Genomic DNA, 18,056 nt, shown 5'->3' on the forward strand with positions numbered 1-18,056 from the left:
GTAGGGGAAGAAGGAGGCTTTTATGGACAGGCCCAGGATCATGGACTTCCTGATGGGTTTAAGTGCTGAGGCATGAATTCCGGCCTAATGGTGTTCTTGGGCCTGCTTATTTCCAAATGTGTTAACCAGCAGTCTCCAGAGATGTAGTCATCGTCCTAAATGTTCCTTCAATACCTTGGAAAGCAAGATAAGGAGAGGAGTGTGATGACCTTGACTCAAGGTATGAGAATCATCCTGAATTTCCTCTCCTAGGGCATGGCAAGTAGGTGTCTGGGTGGGGGGATAGGAGAATGAGCAAGAAAAGAAAAATGCTGCCTTTGAAAAACTCAAGAAACTGGAGGCACCTGGTCAATTCATGAACTAAATCCTCACATGTAAACATATTCAGATGTCGGGTCCTTTTACATTTTCCTCACTCTCAATTTTACCCACCAATTTCTTTCAAAGAATTATTGTCGATGTCTAGCTGCTTCCTGCTGAAATGGAATAATGGCCTAGGATGACTTGGTGTCTCTCATCTGTAATCCCAGCTAAGCAGGAGACAGAAGTAGAGGACTGGAGTCCAAAGCCGCTCTGAGGAAAACTATCACAATGATAACTGAAAAAGATCTGAAAAATAACTAAAGAGCCATAAAAATAATGGCACCCTAACTCTGCCTAATGTGGTCCTGAGTTCAAATCATACTATTGCCAAACAAAACAACCTAAATAAAACATTAACAAGAAACTAGGGTTCCATGTTCTTCCAGTTTCTACCAACAACAAATTTCTGTTTTATTTGGTTTTTCATGTGTGCTGATCTTGGGCTTGAACCTAGGGCGGAAGCCCTCTTCCTGAGCTTTTTGCTGATGGCTAACAGTTTGACATGAGCCACAGCTCCACTTGCTTCTGCTTGCTTTATAACAGCTATCCTAGTGAATGTAAAGCTTACTTTGGGGGGCTCTGGCTACTTGAAACACACAAGAGAAGAGAGCAGCAAGGAGGCGTTAGCACCAAGCGGAGGACTGGAGTGATGGCCAGTGGAGGACACTCCCACGCGGACTCAGCCCTACCGCCCTGTTCAGGACGCTCGTGATTCTTTCTATGCAGACCTGGAACCCAGGAGTGGCGGGATACACTCGTGAGTGCAGAAAGTCGTTTAAAACATGTATCAGAAACTGAGAAAACGCCATTGCATTACTATAAACTTTTATGAACATAATGGCTGGCCTGCTTCTGAACATGAAGCTAGCACGAGGTGGTTTATAGTTGATTTGCCCTCCTAAGTCTGGAAGATGAAAGTACTTTTGACTCTGGGAGCCCAGGTGTCTTGCAGTCCCCAAGAAAGCTCTGGTTGTGGTAAGGTTAGCAGGAGCATGTTGAGAGAGGAGAGAACAGGATGGGATTGCTGGACAGGAAGGTCAAGCCAGTGTCTTCACTGGTGTTTCGATGTGGATAAATCTTTCAGGAACTTTGTTACAAAAAGAAATCACTGGCCCTGGCCCAGGTGGCTTGGTCCTGCATTAGCATCATAGGTGTATGGAGTTGTCACTCCACCCAGTAAGCAGACCAGAGAGGTGCAGGGCTGCCAGGTGGACACAGCCTGCTCAGGTACAGAGAACAGACAGGTAAAGGGAAGCACCACCATCTGAGACTTACTTTCTTAAATTCTTTTAAAAACTAAGATTAATGATTTGACTTTAAAAATGTTTACTGTTTTATTGAGGTGATATGTAGAGTGCTTATGGTGACACATCAGGTAAAAAGAACATTCCTTTTTGGACAATGTCATCCCTTCTCTCGCTCTCTCCTAGTTTTTCCCTCCCATCCCCACCCACAGTTCTATAGTTCATTTTCAACATAGTGTCCAGCGAGTACCTTGCAGCATTTCCTCATGCTTTGGCTCTCCATTTCTGTGTTTAAAGGATAAAAAGCCTATCTGGATCCCAGCTGTACTAACAGTGTCTGTGCTGTGTGTTCTGATTTGCTGTGCTGCTGATTCTGGAATTTTCTGTGTGGTAAATGTTCATTTCTTACTTCTGCACTGGCACATGAAATTATAGCTAAAAAAAGCAAGTAAATTAACAGGACTGCATTCTTACAATTAAAAAAAAGTTCCAGAATGTTTCATTCATACAGTATCTCCATCAAGGGATCTTTCTTTCCTGGGGAATTTCAAGAAAGTCCCTTGTGTCCTTTCCTCTACAGGAAGGAGGGAAGCCTGGGGTATGAAAACACCTAATTATGACAACAATGACTATAGTAATATTCTTTGATGATGCCCCAACATAATCAATGACCTCTACTTGTTGATTGTCAATTGAGTGGTGTACTTACAAGCAGAGCCTCTGAGTTAGGAATTCTGGTTCTAGAGCTTCATTCCAGCTTGTGGGGTTTCCAGTAACCTACATTACCTCTGTGTCTCTGTTTCCTTGTCTTTACACAGGTACATGTGGTGAGATTTAGAAATGTGGTGTAAGCCATAGATCCACTTGCCTAGCAAGTATGAAGCCCTGAGCTTCAATGCTTGTACTCAAAAAAGAAAACAATGTGGTACCCTACCCGATAGAATTCTGATGAAGATTAAATTAAGATGTATAAATAACACCTGGATCATACTAATTTCTCAATGTAATTTGTCTGAAATAATAGCTGAAATAATGGCTTAAAGTGTAAAATAGAAAAATGACCCTGGTCCTTGACCTTGGACAGAAAGCTAAACAGTAACTTTGGGAAGTGCATTGCTATTGGTATTTCTACTGTCTATATATTACCATTAGTTAGGTACTATAGTTATAAAATAGAAATATGAGCCAGAAAGCTGGTATGAAATTAGAAGCTCTTTCTGCTTGGCACTAGTGACTTATACCTGTAATCCTAGCTACTCTGGGGTCTGAGATCATGGTTGGAAGCCAGGCCAGGCAGGAAAGTCCTTGTGACTCTTATCTCCAGTTGACCAGCAAAAAAATGCCCAAAGGTATGGCTTAAATAGTAGAGTACCAGAATTGAGTGGAAAAAAAACATGAGCATGAGGCTCTGAGTTCAAGCCCCCAAAGGAAAAAACAAAACAAAACAAAATAAAAACATCTTCCTACAGTATATTGACATGGCTCAACTTTATACAGTTATATCTCTATAAATAATTTCTCTGATTTTTAGCTATTAAGGTCCACTGGTTATTAGCAAATTTAACTCCCCCCCCCCTTTTAAAAAATGTAAAAGTGTAACTTCTTTCAATGTCACTTATTTTCCATTAGTTGGAATTATCCTGCTGTCTTTGTCAGATCAATGTGGCCTGGACACCTGTGTTTCTTATTCTCTCTGAGGACATACCTCCTCTGGCCATATATTCATTGTCTCGTGTCCATGACTGTTGATTTGTTAAACCATGCTAGTCTCCATGTGGAGCACACAGCTGTCCTGGGGTGGGAGCGGCATGTGCATAGATAGTGATGTAAGGCAGCGCTGTTGGAATCTGAAGGTCTCCTGGCAGCTCCACGCCTTGAGATTTCTCCTGTTATTTCTTCCCCAGACTTCTCTCTAGCTTGTGGAACCCTTCTTATCTCTGGCTCTTCCCCTGGGATTGTGCCTTCCTGAAATGCTTGCTACTTCCCCTGTGTGTTCTCCTATGGAGTTTTGGCTCTTTGCAGCCTCTGTGAAGGTCAGAAGTGGCTGCTCAGGCATCTGTGATTGAGAGGGAGCAACACTTTGCAGAACCTGCAACTGCCACATATCCTGGTTAGTGGGTGTCTCCTGTCCCCCAAGATGTGCTATGCTTCCACCCCAGATGTCTGAGCATATTTCTCACCTGAGGAAGATTCTTGCATAGCTCACTGCCTGGCCCTGGTAAGGAGGGGCTGTTTCACAAACCAGCTCCCAGGTCCTCTGTTCATGAGATCTCTATCTGGTGTTCTGTTCACAGCACTCCAAAGAGAAGCTAAGACCCATACCACATGTCTGCCTTTTGTGGTCACATTCTTTTATTATTTTTTAAAATGCCCTGCAAGGAGAAAATATTTGCAAAACATATCCAAAGCACTTACTCATAATAATCTTTGTCCACACTAAAATATGAGTAAATAGTAATAGTTATCTTGAGATCCACGTAGTTTATTGTTTTGACTGAAAATTCAATGGAATTGTGAAGCAACAGCAAGGGAAGTGGCTTTCCAGATTTTATAGAATGGAAATAATCCTCTGGATTAAATAAACTGAATAATATATTGTTCTGTGGCCATTTAAACTATTTCACCATTGAATCAGAGAATTTAGTAGAAACCTATAGAATTGAGAAACGTTTAGGTTTAGCATAACATGACTTCTGTTTTGAAACTGTGAGGTCACTGCCACTGATGTGGAATCAGGCTGTGTGGTACTGTCACAGAACCTCTCACAGACAGACGTCCTAAAAAACCTGCAGGTTAAGTCTGCCCCTGTGACATCATTGAGTGACCCCAGTTACCTCCCTAGAAGTCCATCCATTGCACAGATAGAGCCCTGTGCTTCTGATGTGAATCCATACATTTCCTCCCTCTGTACACAGCCTTCTCCCTTGACTGCACATATGCCCACCCACTGTATCCTCAATATTCTGGCTTAGTAGAGCCCAAAGCAGATGACATTTTGAAAATCATAATTTCAGGAGTGGAAGTATATGTGTCCATGGGGAAGAGACTGTACGTTTGTAACATGGCCTAGGTGTTTTATATTGCTTTTAAAATTACCTGACAGGGTTCTCTGATTAATTACAGGGTCTGACAGTCCTACCCAGGGGACCTGGGAGGCCTAGGCAAGTACAGCCACAGGACTCAGGGCTTTGGGGCAGTGGCCCCGATAATAAGTGGGGCCCCAATAATCAGCGTGGCTCCGTGGCCCGGCCGCTGAAGGGGGCGGGAATCAAGAGGTGAGCCTCACTGCTGCACAGCCGGGCCACCGGAGGGGGCGGGACATCGAGAGCCTGGCACCGCCCCGCGGGGAGTGCCACAGGAGGGGCGTGCCATGCCGCCGAAGGGGCGGGGCAAGCCGCCGGAAGGGGAGGGGCGCAGCCTGTACATAGGCTGCCTGTTAGGAGTCCCGAGGAGAGAACTAAGAGGAGAGTAGGGGAGAGACCAAGAGTCCTGAGGAGAGTCCTGAGGAGAATCTGAGGAGGGTAGGGGAGAGAGAGCAAGGAAGAAGTAGCACAAGGGAGAGGGCAGACACTGAGTGAAGAGAGGCGGCAGCAGGGAAGCCTGCCGAGTAGCGCAGGGCAGGCCTGAGGAGGCAGGCCAGCCTCCACAGCCATCCGGGACGTCCTCCAGAGGTCCTTCGGGCCTCCTCGAGGGGCCATCCGGGACCTTTCTCTGGGGCGGCCCGTGGAGAGGCGCCTCCTGGCGCAGGGCGGGGCAGGCCTGTGGAGAGCCGAGAGGCGGCAGAGGAGGAGGGAGGGAAGAAAAGGAAAAGCCTTCCCCTTCGGAGCTTTGCAGCTTTGCAGCTTTGGAGGTCTGGGGTTGGAGGTTTGCAGAACAACCGACTGATTTGTGGTTTGCAGACCTACTAATACAGATCGGGGCTGCCTACTGGAGACTGGGAGGCTTCATGGTCGAGGCTGCTCTTGGTTCTGGGTATCTTGCCCAGGACAACGTAGTCGCAGGACCCCTTTCTGGTGTGAGTAGTGTAAATAAATTTGTTTGTTACATTTAACCGTGCCTCGAGAAGGATTTTCTCACTCTTTAGAGGTCATTGGCAAACCTGTGCCACTTGTTTCCAACCCCTGAGCCATGTAGGGCTGTTTGAAATGCATGAAGAATCCTCTTTGGCTCTGGACTGGACTTCTAATGAATCCTTAGCTAGTTTTAGGGAAATCTAGAACCCTCCAATACAGAGTATGTCTTTGATTCCTGTAGTCTGCATTTATGAAGCTTAAGTGTCTGTGTGTGTGTGTGTGTGTGTGTGTGTGTGTGTGTGTGTGTGTGTGTGATGGGTCTTGAACTCAGGGCCTGGATGCTGTGCTGTCCCTGAGCTTTTTGCTCAAGGTTAGCACTCTACCATTTTGAACCACAGCGGCACTTCCATTTCTTTGGAGGGTGATTAATTAAAGATAAGAGTCTCATGGACTTTTTCTGTGTGGGCTTGCTTTGAACCTTGATCCTCAGATCTCAGCCTCCTGAGAGGCTAGGATTATGCGTGTGATCCACTGGCATCCAGCTATGAAACTTTAAAAATTTTTAAATATAATTTTATCACAATATAAATGTCTTATAGCATTTTGTAAATTTTTGTTAGGTTTTTGTCATTTTATAGTCATTTGATATTCTCTCATATTTTCAAAGTACAGATAATGTTTAGAAGTATACTGAGTTCTTGTATATTAAGGTAATATCTGAACAATTATTTTTAGATTTGCTACCTACATAATCAAAATATCTAGAAATATTGACAGTTTATTTCCTGTTCTTACTTATTTTCTTCTATATACGGGTAAGATTTTTCAGTTCAATGTTTAGCATAAGTTTTGATTCCTAATCTTGAAAGAAATACTTATTTCTCTATTCAATAATCAATCACTGGTAATAAGTTTTAGTTACTACTATGAACCAATCATTACTTTTACAAACCAGTTGTCTTTCAAAATAAAATTATATAAACTTTTAGTTAAGCAAAATGGAAGTAAATTCTCACAACTGTCCACTAGGTGTTGATTTCATGATACCTATACTTTAAGCACAATGGCGATTAACATATCTTCTATTTGCATGCAGAAATGCAAATGATGTGTGAAACTCTGCATTATTTTCAAACCAGTTGGTCAGTAACAGCCCATGAATAGGTTCAATTCTGGTCAAAGTTGAAATACTTCTACCATGGGAAACAGCAAATGCTACAAATCAGGTTTAATAATCAATGAGAGCCTGTAGTTAGCAGTTACTAGCATATTTCATACAAAACTGATGTTTGCTACAATTTCAAGCATTTTTCTACCTGTTACCTCAACATGTAGGAAGGTGAGAAAGTAGAGAGTAGGAACACTTTTCTCAGTGTCTGTAACCTGTGAGGGATGATGATGTTTTTGTTGTTGTTGTTCAGACAAGTGCGATGCTCCACTGACCTCTGCCTTGCCCTGGGCATCCTTCAGCAGCAGCTCAGCTCTGTCCAGCAGCCATGGCCCTGGATTTGCTAGTTTACATAGGAGAGATGGTGAGTCTGCTATTGTCAATACACTTTGATCTCTTCCAAAGACTTTGTATTCTTAGCTATTTTCCATATAGCTGCAAAACTAGTTATACTGAAATTTAAGGAAAGGACCCATCATGTTATCACTTGTTAGCTTTCTTCTTCCTAATAAGTTTGTGTTTTTTCTTGGTTTTGGTATCTTTCCCCTGTACTGAATGACAATAAGAGCTGATGAGGAAAACTCAGTCAGAGAAGAAATATTGGAGGGCATAGAGTATTTCCAATTATTTCATCCTTTTTTAGTTTTAAAATATTTATTTTTAAAATACCATGTGACTGATCAAGTGAGATGATCATAAGAAAAATATCACCAAAACTAAAATAAAGAAAGACATGAGGCAGTTTCAGAACAGCTGGGTAAAGTAACCAAGGTAGCACATGATGCCTCTTTGATGTGTAGGGGCCATGGTTTGTGATGGGGAGATGTCCGAGTCCCAGTACCTCAGTGGGAGGAAGCCAGAAATGTATCATTAAAAATATGGATAACTGTCCATCCTAACCATGTGAAGGGAGCTACAAGATCACTCTTTGAAGATGTATTGATCCATTCATGCCAATCTAACTTTACTAAATACATTGCTTTTCCTATTGAGCAAATAAAAATTTAGTAGATTAAACAATTGACTGCATTGAGCACTTGAAAGGTTAAAGTTTGAGGCAGTGACCACCACGTGTTGCTTGTTTCTGTCTAGCAAAGCAACACGTGGTGGTAATCAAAACACCTGGTTGATTGTGTGCCTATATAAGACCTGCAAATCCTTAGCTTGGGGTTCTCCTCCAAGGCTCAGCTGTGTCAGAGTCTAGGACGAGGCCCAAGCTGCAGCCCATTTAAATAAAACAGCTGTAGAGTCTGACTCTCGGTGGTCTTCTTGTGGGGGGGTCCTGCGACCTTGGCAGAACATATTAGTGGGGGCTCATCCGGGATACCCCCCAAAGGCCCCCAAGACCTCAGACTCCAAAGGTAAAACACCACTGTCTTTGTTAATTTGTCTTGTCCTGTCGTTTGTCTCTTTTACTTTCCCTTTACTTTGTGAGGATAGCCTCTCTGATTGGTAAAGGGTTGTCGAAGAGGACGTGCTTACATGACAACCCTGGAGGAACTGGGAGACGTCCCAGATCCTCCTGTGGGGCAGGGGTCCTTGGAACCCCACCGTGTGGGGGGGTCCTTGGAACATCGCACGTGTGAATTGTGGGGCGAGGGTGGGTTCAGTGTTAACCGAGGCCCAACTCGCCCACTGTGGGTCTGCTCCTTCTGCTGTGGGGCGTGGATGTCCCATTACAGGAGTCAGCAGACCAATTCGTGAGATCTCCACTTCATAAGCTTTTTTTCATAATTGTCAGGCCTGCGTGTGTTTTGCTTGTACTGTTTATTGTTTTTTGGACTGAACAACTGACGGGACTAGAAACCATGGGCAACACTCCATGTAGCCCCCTAGACTTACAAAAAGAAACTAAGAAAGAGATAAAGAAATTGTACCCCACCCCCAGTTTTTCAGGGAGATAATTTGGAAGAAGAAATGTTTCCTCCCCCATACTCCCCTTCCCAGGTTCCTTTTTCAGAACCTGAGAATGATCAAGAGGAGGAGGGATCTATAGAATCCTCGGCACCTGCCCTTAAAGTTTCTGAGGGGCCAGTCACTCACCGCCACGGTGGGATCAACCCCCCATCTTATGCAGCTGTTTTTCCTTTATGCACCATAGGTACTGTGGATGTGTATGGTCAACAGCAACTCCAATATTGGCCATTTTCTACCAGTGATTTATACACTTGGTGCACCCAAAATACCCCCTTTTCTAAGAAACCCCAGGATTTAATTCGTTTGCTTGAAACTATTCTCTGTACTCATCAGCCCACTTGGGATCATTGCAGTCAGCTTTTACAGGTTCTTTTGGAGATTCCAACCTTAAGAACTACAATGACAGGCATACATTTTCATTGTTTCAAGTCAGCAAAGTTGAGATAATTTGTCACAGCAGCTCAGGAAATACACAAGCTTTATGTTAAAAATGTATCTGTTCCCTTCATTGATCTTTCTGTGTCTGTAAATTTGCCAGCCTGAACAGTAACAGACAAATCACAGAGTTTGGCAAAAATCAAATGACTTAAGTGAGCCAAGATTTCTCAAAACCCCCTAGATGGGTTCTGAAGGTATTATACACAGTATTTCTGAATGACTAGGTGATTGTTCTACAATAAAACCAGTAGAGAAAATGGTTTCTGATTTTAAAACAAAACAAGGGCTGTGAATGTGGCTTAGTGGTAGAGTGCATGCCTAGCATGCATGAAGTCCTGGGTTTGATTCCTTAATATCACCTAAACAGAAAAAGCTGGAAATGGCACTGTGGCTCAAACGATAGAGTGCTATCCTTGAACCAAAGAAGCGCAGAGACAGTGCCCAGGCTCTGAGTTCAAAACCCAGGACTGACAAAAAAAAAAGCAAAAGAAAACACAAACCACTGAGCTTAGGAGATAATTTACTACGTAGAGTAGCTATAATCCCTTTAATCCTCAGGTCCAAAGCCAGTAATGAGCTACAAGTCCCATCCAGTTTCTATCCTAACTGGATAAATGAGGAGAAACAAAATGAAGGAGAGCCAAGGTAAAGTAAGGCAAAGCCAGTCACTCCAGGTGTGACATACTCCAGGTGCAAATAAGAAGGAAAAGACTTTGTTGTCTTTTGCTCTTTCTGGTGTTAGGGAGGCCCCAACCAATGACCATAGTCATTCTGACATAGTTCCCAGCTGAACTGGAGAAGTGTGCTAATTTGTGTTCATGATATTTTACACCCATTCTTGAAAGGAACTGATGTGGTTGTGCCCCTGATTTGGGTGAGCTCTAATGACCGTCCTGAACAAGCATTGGTCTGCGGAGAGGCAGAATGAGGGTGCCTCAGCAGCCCCCTATGTGAGGATATCTTAGATGGTTCAGACTTGATGTGGACCAAGGATGTGTGTAGGTAAGCACTGCAGGAGTGAGTTGTGAGTGAAATCCTTGAGAAGAGGGGAAAGAACGGGAGCAAGGGAGATGGCAGGGGGCCACTGCCTGACGGCAGTAGAGCAACCTCTTTTCCCCGAACAAGTGAAAGGATTCCGACTCTTATCATTTTGGAGATGAGGTTGTGAAAACTACTGAGTTTTATATGCTCATTAGACAAAGACATGGACAATTCTTAGCTCCCTTGCTGCCTCTAATCTATGAGGCTCTTTGACTCCTGACAACTGTGAACATGGAACTGCTCAGATTTTTCTACTTGGTGTGCTAACACTGTTTCTTCTACATCTACCCCAGCTCCTGGGAGCCTCACATCCCACCCACCTCCTCACTGCTGGTCCTGTGGAAGTGCTTGTTCTGATCAATTTGTATCCTTCACAAGGATCTCTAGCAACGTGACTCCCTCATCCATGATTAGATTTAGCTGAATGGGTTTGTACATCAGCCAACCACCTTAATGTGTCATGATATTAACTAATTCAGTGCCCTATTCCAAGAGAACAGAATCCATTCTGCACTTTTACCCTGTGTATTCCCTTCCATCAGAAAAATAGAGAGCATGAGCATGATAACCATGATTGTTATAAGAGATGAAGGAATGGGAGAAAATAAATAGGAGACAATACAAGCAGATGCTTTTGTTTGCCTTAATACTAAGTGATTTAATATCACAGTGTTGTTGGTACACTTTAGCCAACCCCTATGTTCTGGAACACCCACAAGACCTCATACAATTATAGTTATGAACATGGGTGGATTGTCATCTCACTGGTCAGTTGTGGTGACATATGGCTGCAGTCCTAGGTACTCAAGAGGTAGTGTAAGTACATCTGTGTCCAAGATTATCCCAGAAAAAGCTTGAGGCCCTATCTAAAAAACTAAACAGAAGGAAAAATCCTGGGGCCATGGACCAAGAGTGGTACAAGATTTGCCTGAAAAGCATAAGGCCTTGACTTCAATCCCAAGCATTGCCAGACATAACATATCACCTTACTGTCTTTGTAAGTTTTTTTTAATGTCACTTGCTGTATCCCAATCCCTGTTTTCACTGAGGACTGTTTCAAAAACTGTTCAGAATTCCTCAGGCTGGCTCCTTATACTCTGATAAAGGCCAAAGCTACCAATGTCAGTGTTTGTGTTGGAATCCATCAAATTCGAGCAGCGTACCTCCTGCAGCAGGGGCAGGTGCGGGATATCACCAGCCACTTTTTTATGCATTCTGAATGAAAGACATGCTGGCATGGCAACTGTCGGACAATGTCCCCACAGACAAGGTCTTCCAAGCAGATCATACACTCTTCTTTGTCTTTAGTTGTTTCCAGCTTAAAAACTCGTTCAGACGAACGGTTGAGATGACGAATTAATCGATTTAGATGACGAGTTAAAGTTAATTGCCATTGGATTCCTAGGGAATTCCCCATCTCTTGATAGTGCTGTCCGGGAATCTGTATACTTCTGATTGCCTTCTAGGAACCTAAAAAACACATACATACATAATACATAAATAAATATGAAATAAAATCTGATCTACTACTTGCAGAATTACAAATATTTATCTATACAATCCTCTCAATAATCCTTCTGATTCTAGTATATTAACAATGAATAACTATTGTTCTAGTACCATGGTAATATTACATGATTCAAAGTATAACCAATGGAACCAATGGAATTGTGTGTGTGTGTGTGTGTGTGTGTGTGTGAGAGAGAGAGAGAGAGAGAGAGAGAGGGGGAAAGAGAGAGAGAGAGAGAGAGAGAGAGAGAGAGAGGAGAGAGAGAGAAAAGAAAAAGAAAAAGAAAAAGAAAAAGAAAAAGAAAAAGAGTTCCGGGGGTTGAACTCAGGCCTGAGCACTGTCTCTGACTTCTCTTCTTTTTTTTTTCTGCTCAAGGCTAGTAATCTAGCACTTGAGTCCCAGCTCCACATTTGGCTTTTTTGGGTGATTATCTGGAGATAAGAGTCTCATGAGAGGCTGGGAATGTGGCTTAGTGGCAGAGTGCTTGTCTAGCATGCATGAAGTCCTGGGTTTCATTCCTCAGTACCACATAAACAGAAAGAAAAGAAAAAGGTGGAAGTGGTGCTGTGGCTCAAGTGGTAGAGTGCTAGCCTTGAGCAAAAAGAAGCTCAGTGACAATGCCCAGGCCCTGAGCTCAAGCCCCAGGACTGGCAAAAAAAAAAAAAAAAAAAAAAACCACAACGAAAAAACAGTCTCACAAACTTTCCAGCCCATGTCGATTTTGAACCATCATCCTCAGATCTCAGACTCCTGAGTAACTAAGATTATAGGCATGAGTCACTAGCTCCCAACTTGAATGTGATTTTAATTCTAGTCTAATTGTAATCCCATTCATATTTCTAAACATGTTATCTCCAGTGGTACATTTCTTACCTAGCTTAACAGTGGATGTCGATTTCAGATATAAATCAGATCCTCACTCCAGTTTTCATAACTTTCTTCCCTCCCCTAATTGATAGAAAAGCTTTCCAGGGGGCGCTGGGAAGGTTGCTCAGTGGTAGAGTGCTTACCTCACATATGAGGCCCTGGGTTCGATTCCTCAGCACCACATAAGCAGGAAAAGCCAGAAGTATCACTCTTGCTCAAGTGGTAGAGTGCTAGCTTTGAGCTGAAGAACTCAGGGACAGTGCCCAGACCCAGAATTCAGGCCCCATGACCGACCAAAAGAAAAAAAAAGAAAGAAGCTTTCCAGATTTACATTCTCAGACGCAAGGAATGTACTTTTTGTTTAATGCTCTTTGCCTCCATCAGTCCTCAAACTGCATCTTATTCATTGCCTGCATTATTCCTTACTTGCACACTTTCAAAGAAATGACAACATGCTCACATCTGCCTGACATTTAGTGCATTTACTGATCAAATGCCAGTTCTGAATATTGAAAAGTTTTTCTTGGGCTAGGATGTGGCTTAGTGGTAGAGTGCTTGCCTAGTAGGCATGAAGCCCTGGTTTCGATTCCTCAGTACCACATAACAGAAAAAGCCAGAAGTGGTGCTGTGGCTCAAGTGGTAGAGAGCTAATCTCTAGCTGAAGAGCTGAGGGACAGCACCCAGGCTCAGAGTTCAGGCCCCACAGCTGACAGATAAAAAAGAAAAGACTATGTTGAGCAAATAGATTTTAAATCATCTTCATCTTAAAATTCACAAGACTGAAGTTTCCTTCTCCAAGTGAACATATCCAGCACTCACCAAATTCAAGTTTGTGGATGGTAGAGGAACAATTCCTCATGGATGGCTCTCAACAAGGCAGCCAGGACTCTGTGGAAGGCGTTGGCCAAGACTGCACAGTTCTGTGGCTGAGCTCTGCTTTTATACACTTGATGAAGCCACTAATCTCATCTCCTCCTTCACTATAGAATCCACTCAATCCTAGAATCCCAACCTGTCTGCACTTTGAAAGATTTACTGATAAATCTAATCAAGGCTCACCTCTTTAACAAAATCTTTCCCTTTAGATTAATTGCATAATTATGATTAAGAACAGTATGTATTCTAATACTGCCTGTTTTGGAAGCGTTGCATTCCTAGTGGTGAATTTCGTGTGTGTCTGTGTGTGTGTGTCTGTGTGTGTGTGTCTGTGTGTGTGTGTCTGTGTCTGTGTGTCTGTGTCTGTGTGTGTGTGTGTACTACTACAGACATGTATAGAAAATCCACCAATGCTGACATGCTATGAACACCAGGGTGACATTTTAATTAGAAATACTAGTTTCATAAATACATATTTAATAACATTTGGGGAGTTGGAGGTGTGGCCTGGGTGGTAGGATGGCTACCAATGAGCATAAAACATCAGATGGCAAGTCTGAGTCCTAGTCTCAGACAGAAAACAAAACAAAAAACACACCCCTTTTTCTCAATATTCTAGAATGTCCATATTTTATTTTTATGTTTATTGAGTAGTTGCACAAAGGGGTTTTAATTCCAGATGGAGTCAGGTTAGGTTATGAGTACACTGCATCTGGATCAGCCCTTCAATTGTCCTCTTCCTTTCCCCATCCCACCCCTAACCTCACATTGTGTAGTTCAATTTTTACCCAGTATCCATTGACGTTAAAGACTGTATTTGCTCACACTTTCTCCTATTTGTGTAACCCCCTTGTTGCCTTCTGAGCCCAGCATGTTTCAGCTTCCTGACTGTAAGGCCTGGCCCAGGCCATGCAGGTCCAGTCCAGACATTTCCCTAACTCTTGGCTAAGTTTCCACCCAGTATCCATTACCTAGGTAACTGGCACACCTGGAAGCAGTGACCTCCTCCTGCTAGGTTATATCTGGGCTGCCCCTGGCCTTCCATCTGACCATAGATGGGTCCCAGGCACTGAGGTCACATCCAGATGCAATGTGGCCACAGCTTTTCCAGTCCCTCGCCTAGATAAGTCCTGGCCCAGGGGTGGGTCTCCCCTTTCGGCCATGCCTCTCCACCATGCACCGTGGGGGCAAGCAGTTCTGAAATAAACTTCTTTTCCTGCCTCGAATGGTGTTCTCTTCATCAGCTACCTAATGAAACCTACCTATTTAACATACCTTTCACTGCTGTTCATTAAAAGAAGTTCCACTCTACTCCTCCCCTAAGTATACTGTCCTTAAGTCAGTTTGTTTGGGTGTATATGCATATAACCCTGTATATGTTACATGTATCTATATCAGACCTAACTTCCACATATGGGAGAAAACATGCACTGTTTGTCTGAGCCTGACTTATTTCACTTAACATAATTTTCCTAGGTCCGTCCATCTTCCTGCAAATAGCATAGTATTATTCTTTCTGATGGTTGAGTAAAATTCCTTTGTATATATGTAACATATTTTCTTGATCCACTCATCCATTGTTGGGCATATGAACTATCTCCACATCTTGGGTATCTTGAATTCATATTTTCTAATCAACCAAAGCATGTCCATCTGGCTTGAGTTCCTTGATATGTGATTTAACTTTCTGTCCTGAGAGTTGTAGTTGTCTACAAGTTTCAAAATATTAAGGAATCCCAGAATTTGATCTGTTTCTCTTTGCTGAATATAGGCTTTCATCAACTATATTGTATTTAAATAATAACTTTTGTGTGTATATTCGTACTGCAACTTCAACTCAGTGTTTGCTAGCTGTCTTGGCTTTTTCACCCTAGGCTGGTGATCTACCACTTGAGCCACAGTTCTTCTTTCTGCTTTTGGCTGGTTAATTGGACATAGGAGTCTCATTGACTTACCTGCTGGAGCTGGCTTCAAGCCATAATTCACAAATCTCAGCCTCCTAACGAACTAGGATTACAGCTACCAAAACTCTTTAGTACTGGTTGGATAGGCACACCAATGAAACAGATACACTGCCCAAATATCCCAGGTTAGAGGCCAACTCTGTCCATTAAGCTCATCCATCACCTAGAGCAACCAGAGAGGGATGGTTCCTCTGAGTGACCAGGAACTGGGTACAAGATAGTTAGAATATTTCATTTCCTGGAATCTTTCCTGGCCTGACAGCCCTGAGCATAAAGGGAGACATAAAGTTTATGAGCAGACCCAAGGATCTGGTGCTTCAACCTTGCAGCAGAGATGGAGGCAGCTGCCTCTGAGGTTTAGGCAGCTCTTAGTGACAAAAAGAGGTACCAATCTAGAGAAAGGCTGAGTTAGGGGACAGAGAGTAATCAGACTCTCTTCCTCAGGTCTCATCCTTAACACACCAAATAGCTCAACTTTTGTTCACCCTAAGATCTTCCCCTTGAGGCAGGTGTGGAGTTGATCTTCCTCAGGATTCCACAGCCCATCACCACAGGAAGACTAGGGCAGGTGTCAAGACATTTGAGTAACTCCTGGAGCTTCAGGAACTGTGTTTGGGATTTATTTTTATTTTTATATTTTTGCCTGTCCTGGGGCTTGAACTCAGAGCCTGGGCACTGTCCCTGAGCTGCTTTTGCTCAAGGCTAGCACTGTACCACTTGAGGCACAGTGCCACTTCCAGTTTTTTCTGTGTATATGTGGTTCTGAGTATTCAAACCCAGGGTTTTGTGCATGGTAGGCAAGCAGTCTACCACTAAGCCACCTTCCCAGGCCTGTTTGAGATTTATTGAACTTGAAAATTTCTCAAGCACTGGGTTAAAAGCACAAATTGCCTACTACTTCAAATGAATGGCAGCAATGGAGCAGAAGTACTGGTTTTACACAATGTGAGTATTTAATCACTGAGGAAGACATTAGAAACTTTCCTCAAATGTTTCATTGCATACAGATGAGTCATAATAACCCTAAACCAAGGATTACTTTGCCCTCTAGGAATCCAAAAATTGGCTCTACTCTGGGACGGAAGGGATAAAAATCTCACTTTTTAAATTTAATGTGCCATTACTGGGGCTTAAAATCTGGGTTTCTTGCCCTTGCTCTGCCTTTTCACTCAAGGCCAGCACTCTACCACTTCCACCACATCACTTCCAGCTTTTTGCTGTCTCATTGAAGAGTCTGCCTGGGACTGGTCTGCCTAGCCTGGCTTCACATGGGGATCCTTAGGTCTCAGCCTCCTGAGTAGCTAGGATTACTGCAGCCCAGCTGATTCACCCTTCTTGTTTCAGATCATCAGTCAGTTCTCTGAAGAAGCTACCAGGAGGCACTGCACATTCCCTCAGAGGTGAGTAGTCTGAAATTCAAGGGTTCAGGTTTAAGGGGCTCTGAAGTCACTGGCCTGTATAAAAGGCGACTTCCTCAGGCAAACTCATCGCTGCATCCAATGTTGCCTTAACCATGTCAGAAACACAGACTAAGGATGTGCCAGAGCACTGAAGTAAGCTGCACTGGCCAGTAGGTTTAAGTAGTATGAATTAGCTGTCATGAAACTGTGATAAGCTTTCTAGAAATTAGCAAAGAAGAAACTGTTTATGGCTAATGGAAACTAATTTTCCCACTAAAATCATAGAAGAAAATATAGAAAAGACTAGAATGAATGTGCTTGAGGGTATCCGTTTTCAATTTATACATATGGAAATACAGCATGTATTATGTATATGAGAAGCCAATGGCAGCTTTTATAAGACTAACTACTGGGCATAAAATTTTACATGTAATGGTTGTCATTAGCAATCAGGAAGTGAATTCAGATACTAGAAAATAGAAGTGGAGTTGCATTGAGTATGTTGGGGTTTCCAAAAAGAGGTGGTATTCTGAAACCAGGAAACTAATCAAGCGCTGATTCCGAATACTAAAGAGAATATTACACACATAGTATTCTTTTCTTGGACTCTTGTAGCAACTATCATAGTGCTGTGTGCCTGTGTGCTTGAGAATATGGAGGAAGGGATGCTAGGTACTAAATCCAGAGCCTCACATATACTAGACCAATTGCACACAACATCCCTAGCCACTTTACACTTCATTTAAACTGCTTATTTACCAGCCCAGATATTGACTATATGCCCTGTGAATAGCAGAATGACCGGTATTCTACACATTAATACTACCTGTGTCTAACTTGGAAGTTCCTGCTTCTGAAATGCGTTCCTCATTCCACCTTGCACTGAATCCATTGTGCTTACAATACAGAATGGACAAGTCTGGTTTGATCATTCCAAGAATGCATGATTCACTGAACATTAGAAGAAATCTACACTGTGCATACTGAAAGGAAAAGGTACCAAAGATGTAAAAAAGAAACTGAATAATACCCACTATTTAATTTTAACATTCAATGGCTTTTTAAAAATTCCATTTACAAGGAATAGAAAAACAATTTGGTGAGAAAATCTTGAGGGAAATGTACAAACATGCATGTTTTGTACTGAAATGTTTAAGTTCCTTTTGTAATAAGGCATGTCCCTTGCCCTGTCTGCAAGTGCACCATTTACAGGAACACTAGCAGGAAGAGCACAGCAAGGCAAAGAAAGAAAAGA

At 42.8% G+C, this 18,056-nt stretch overlaps 1 long non-coding RNA gene across 1 annotated transcript in view; it reads left to right on the top strand.

The window, feature by feature from the left end:
• The window catches only part of LOC138836947 (uncharacterized), a 29,121-nt gene extending 21,975 nt beyond the window's left edge, over positions 1-7,146 (top strand). The window contains exon 3 of the long non-coding RNA XR_011375126.1: positions 7,042-7,146. This is a non-coding gene — a long non-coding RNA (uncharacterized lncRNA). The remainder of the gene's footprint in view (positions 1-7,041) is intronic.
• Positions 7,147-18,056: the final 10,910 nt, after the last annotated feature.

This window comes from Dipodomys merriami, unplaced genomic scaffold (assembly GCF_024711535.1).
Source record: "Dipodomys merriami isolate MVZ:Mamm:240054 unplaced genomic scaffold, mDipMer1.0.p SCAF_26, whole genome shotgun sequence".
Classification (NCBI taxonomy): domain Eukaryota; kingdom Metazoa; phylum Chordata; class Mammalia; order Rodentia; family Heteromyidae; genus Dipodomys; species Dipodomys merriami.